Below are 6,000 nucleotides of genomic sequence, written 5' to 3'. Positions count from 1 at the left end.
TTTTTTCAATAAAGGGGCAAAATTCCTGCAAGAGAGGTTGAAATGGATCAAAATCGCAATATGATCTAGAGCGGTTCACAAAGAAGCTATATAGCAAGTTTCAGAGAAATGAAATTAGAAACAGAAAACCCCGAACGGACAGACGTACAGACATCGTTGTGTCAAATACGTCCCGTTTAAAAACAGGAGTATAAAGGGAATATTCAGAAATTAAAATTTTATTCAATAACACTTCTGAGATATTTTTTTCAAATAGAAACCCCGAATGTTAATTGTTGAGTGTGAAGCACAATGCAGATTGATTTTGCAATGTAATTACCGACATCTAGTGTCCTTTCCCTGTAAAATGACAGCCTAGCTCTATAGGTGGACAAAGATTCGCTCCATCTGTCTGTATTTGAAACTGATTATATCGCTATATATCATTTGTCCCGAAGGACGTTATAGTAAATTTGATCACGTACCAACTTCATGTCATATCCCAATTACATTCAAAAATGATATTTTATTTCTTATATTTATATTTTCTATTTTGATTTGTGTTCTTACCGAGCTTCCATGATTATGTAGCAGATGACCAAAATAACGATCGTAGAACACAAAATATAGTTCGTAAGAGTTTCATCGAATAAAAAATTAAGAACAATATCAAAGAGAATATAAGATATAGATATTTAATTGAAAATGTGAAAAAAAGACGAAACATGTGTAAAAATAAAGGTAATTTAGAGCGTAAAGTTAACTGAAATGACGACAAGAAGAGCGGAGTAAACTACATGTACATCCGTGGTGTGATTTGGTCGCGATCAGCGATGGAGAAACTGGCGTCGGTCTAGCTTACTAAGTTGAAAACGCAATTAATTGTTGATCACAGATTTCGACAGAAATTCAAAGGACCTGAGAGAATTGATGGTGGATATGATGGGTCAAGTTAACGTTAAGATCTTAGTCGGGTTTTTGGAAAGAAACAACGGTATGTTCATCGTTAGGACTCGCGGTTGTAGCCATGCAGGAGACGATTCAAGACAGTAGGACAGATTTAGACCAAGTGCAGGTAGGTTGCGTCTTTTATTTACCTTCAGTGTGTGTAAAATAAAATAAAAACGAACTGACGGAGTTTTTGTTCACTTGAGAGATTTCTGTTGTAGGATTTTAATGAAGACTCGCACCGGTACCCTGACATGAACATGTAAAATTTTCGAGCCTAGAAACCAGCCTCGCTTATAATCATGCCGAGTCATATAGCCGTGATGGAAGTTGCCAGGAAACAACAGGTTAACTTATTATCATGAAGTAAATACATGTAGGCTTATAACTCTGCCTACATGTTTTCGCTTCCAATATCATAGAACTTTATTTTATAAATTTGCCATGCACTGATGCAGAAGTTGCAGACAGTAATTAAAACTGTATAAAATGAAACAACAAAACGATATATGTTTAATGTTTCTCTTTTATAAATTGATGAAATTCTTGTTTGTTTACAAAATAAACTGTATAAATATCCTGCTGCGTTTATTTCATTATGTCATTGCAGTGGCGGATCCAGGGTTTACGAAATAGTGTGTGTGAAAGTCAAGTATTAGCCAAATTGCTTAGCCATTTTGGGTGCCAATCTGGAATTTTACTAATCTGGAATTTTACTCACACTATTTCTATTATTTAAATTTGTGGCGAGAGGGGGGGGGGTCTAAATCCCCCACTGCATTGCATAAGCAAGAAGCCAGGTGAAAATACAGGAACTGACTTTTGAAGCGGTGATTGTATTCATACGCAATAACAAACTGATCACATGACCAAATTCATGTCACACGAAATTGAACATCAATTTCATTAGTACTGTCATATAAGGAAGTGCATTGGCAAATGTAAATATACTGCTTTGATGCTCGCTGGGATGTGCCCAGGGCATAATACGATGCTTGTTATGCCCACTGGGATCGGCCCCAGGCCTCGTTTGATGCTTAAATCCCGCTGGGATCGTCCCTAGTTTGTTGCGTTAGGGCCCGCCGGGATCGGCCTCGGGCATAACTTCGTATTTACCTTGATGACATATATTTCTAATAAGGCCAGATTTGATGAGTTGTTAGGATAGTAATGAGTAGCCCCCCCCCCCCCCCCCCCCCCCCCCCCCCCCCCCCCCCCCCCCCCCCCCCCCCCCCCCAATGCAAAACTTCAATTTAGCTATGTATCATGGATGCGAATTTTACACAGGGCACAGGGTTAGCTGAACTTGATGACAACTCTTACCAAAACTAAAAGTTAGCCGCAACTTTGCCGGAAGTTTGCGGCAAATAGATTTGTTTGCCATAACTATTTTCCAAAACATTGCAGGAGTTTGCCAGTAGTGGCAAACAGTTGTAGCAAAGTTCTTGTAAACATTTCGGAATTTTAAAAAGGATTTAAAACTAGTGACAAACAGATGGGGCAATTTTCTGGCAAATAATACAGATTAAATTTCTTGACCCGCCTATCAAAACATAAAATGCGTCATGTTCTGTTAAATGACGTTACGTCAAATCGATTGACATATGGATCGCGATCTGTAAATTGCTTGTATTTTACTGTGTCGGATTGAATGGTGACAATGCTCATGCTGTGGTAAGTTATAACGTAGTTTAATAAAACTTTAATGAAATAAAAAGCCGCAAATTAGACCTATTCTACATTTTCTGTTGCATGGCGTATTTTGTGTGATGTCTATCTGAGCGACTCCAAAGTCGGATCTTGCGCTGCTAAGTAAACAATACGCCTACATAATATATGTAGAGAGACCTGCACATTATCCCATATATTTAGCCTACACATGTCTTCTGAACAGCTATCAAGATTCGTTGCATACTCCATCTTGCGTTTTTAATTTTGATAAAGTACAAACTCTGGTTATGCGAAGAACCAAGATGGCGGTCTTCGCTTCGTCGGAATGTTGCGAAGTGAGTCTGCGCGCGGAGCAAGCGAATTTTATTTATCGGTACTTGTTTACTTTTTTATGAATCAAGAGTTTGTACAATGTAGTTTTATCATTTTGCTTTCAACGAACAAAGCTAATAAACTTTGACCAATGTTAATACAATGTAACCTATTTTGATGAGGAATATCACAGGTGGATCCAGGAAAATTTCATGGGGGAGTGGGTTCTACTATTGATTCTGGTTTTCAAGGGGGGGGGGGGGTCCACCTTAAAATGTGTTATTTATACCCCTTTTTAAGCAACATTTTCTGACAGGGGGGGGGGGGGGGTGTCCGACCCTCGGAACCCCTCTAGATTCGCCACTGAATATTCGTGGATTTTAAAAGTTAGGTTATATCGCATAAAATAGGTCAAATTAGCTTCATTCCTCAAATAAACTGATTTATACAACCTGAATGCATGTTAAGTGAAAAATTCAAAATGAATACATCAATGATAAATTGGACAGTGCTTTATAATAAACAATACACATTTTCACCACATGATATAAATGAACATTAACCGCCGCGGTGGCCTAAAGGTTAGTATGGTGGCTGATTTGTGCCACTTTGCAATTTGTCGTCTTTTTGTTATTTCGAGGCGAAAAGACGACAAAACGATAATTAGCGACTTTTCGCCCCAAAATAACGAAAAGACGACAAAACAAAATGTCGAAAAGACGACAAAATGTAGGCGAAAATTCGACAAATATAACCCGCAAATTAGCGACCTAATCTGTCGTCTTTTCGCTTGGTGTTTTGTCGTCTTTTTGACAAAACGATAATTAGCGACTTTTCGCCTCGAAATAACGAAAAGACGACAAAATACAATTTTCCCGTTATTTTGCTATCTGATATATATTTAGGTGCTCCTCACACATGTCTGAAAGTTAAGATTTTCCAAGATTCAATACATTTTCGCTAGAGTCATATTGGCTCCACCTTGGGGCCTAAATCCTTAACCTGGGGCCTAGATTTTCGCAGTTTATCTACAGATCTTCATGGACATCATAACCATGCATTTTTCTCACACGTCCAAGAGTGACAAAGTAAATTTTCTAAGATTTAATACATCTCTACTATATGGCCAAGGTCACACAATGACCTAGCGTTTAGAAATAGTTATCCAACTGATTTAAACCAAGTACTTTCCTATTACTTTACATTTTAATTGACAATGTAATATACATGTACAACTGGGGGGTTTTCCCGTGTAGCCGTCGGTGTCTTTGCTCTTGGAATAGTCCTCAATATTCCTTCATTACTCCGTATCGCTCCAGACTGCTGTGGAGATTTACTCCCTCTCTCCAGTGACGAGGAGGTTCACACCTCTTGTCTCAAGACTACACGTACACGTGGACTACACATAAACTACACATACACGGGGACTACACGTACACGTGGATATGTAACTGGTAACTAGCGCTAACTACAGGACGAAGACCATGCCCATTCCATTTTCCATAGTTTTTAAAAACTTGTTTTTTTGGATCATCGTTAAAGTGGAAAAATGAGGCTTACTGTACATAACATTCGCCTATATGCATATGAGCTTCAAACCAGGAACAGTGTTGTGAACACATGATAGTAAATTAAACATACCAAATATCAAAGGCCACAAATTATATATATATATATATATATATATATATATATATATATATATATATATCGTCCGGACAAAACGAAATGCTCCAAAAGTCTATTTGACCTTTTCAGTTTACATACCGGTCTTGGTGACGTCTGTCTCCGTATCAGTGAAACATTCTCCAGAGGGACGTTAAACAAGGTATACGCAAACGATCAATCTAATATGAAAATGTCATATTGCATCTTAGAATAAAATATCATGGTTATATTCCGTATAGTTACCGTGGTAACGCATATTATTTTGTCGTATCTACAACCTTTAGATCTGGCTTTAATTTTACATTGCAATAAATGTAAATAGTCGTATGTAGCAGATAGACCTTCCATAACTCCTACTTTTTGTAAACATAAACGCTGACATTCAATATTGTGCATATATGATACTGTCAACAGACGTTATATTCTGTTTTCATGATTATCATTGGGATTTTCTTTATGCTGTGTATATGAAATCGTTACATTAACCAAGTGTAGTCCGAATTTACTCCGCCATACGTACACCGAGAAGTATGAAGGAGGCAGCCTATTTTTATGGAAAATATGTGACAATCCATTAGTTTCCTGTAAGAGTATATGTAGCTTTAGTCATAGTTAATTGATGGTTATTGTATTCAAGCGTCTTAAATTATAGAGCGATATTCACAAAGGATACAATGTTCCGTATTACTCGGGCGTGTACTTCCTGTTCTTGAAGAATGGCACCAAATATGGTTATTTCTTATGTCATCTGACAGCTGGGTGACGTACATAAGGTAACTAAATACGGAGACTAGAGTGATGTTCAGGAGACGTTCCTGATAGCAGAATTGGACAGTTTCTAGGTACCATTATGACACTCTAGCAGATGGATATTGAGGATTAACGTTGGGCAATTGTCACTTTATATTTTGAATGTTAATGGTTAACATTTGTTGTTTGTTTACTGACATCCCTCAGTTTCAAGTTATGTTGATTTCATAACTTTATTGACATTCTCAGTGTGTTCTAGCTAAACCTTGACATTCTCAGTTAGTGTGTTCTAGCTATACCTTGACGTTCTCAGTGTGTTCTAGCTACACCTTGACATTCTCATTGTGTTCTAGCTACACCTTGACATTCTCAGTTAGTGTGTTCTAGCTACACCTTGACATTCTCAGTTAGTGTGTTCTAGCTACACCTTGACATTCTCAGTGTGTTCTAGCTATACCTTGAAATTCTCAGTGTGTTCTAGCTACACCTTGACATTCTCAGTGTGTTCTAGCTACACCTTGAAATTCTCAGTTAGTGTGTTCTAGCTACACCTTGACATTCTCAGTGTGTTCTAGCTACACCTTGACAGTCTCAGTTAGTGTGTTCTAGCTATACCTTGACATTCTTAGTTAGTGTGTTCAAGCTATACCTTGACATTCTCAGTGTGTTCTA

Source organism: Ostrea edulis, chromosome 6 (genome assembly GCF_947568905.1).
Source record: "Ostrea edulis chromosome 6, xbOstEdul1.1, whole genome shotgun sequence".
In the NCBI taxonomy this organism is placed as follows: domain Eukaryota; kingdom Metazoa; phylum Mollusca; class Bivalvia; order Ostreida; family Ostreidae; genus Ostrea; species Ostrea edulis.
The sequence above is the reverse complement of the archived record's forward strand: the minus strand, read 5'-3'. Positions refer to the sequence as shown.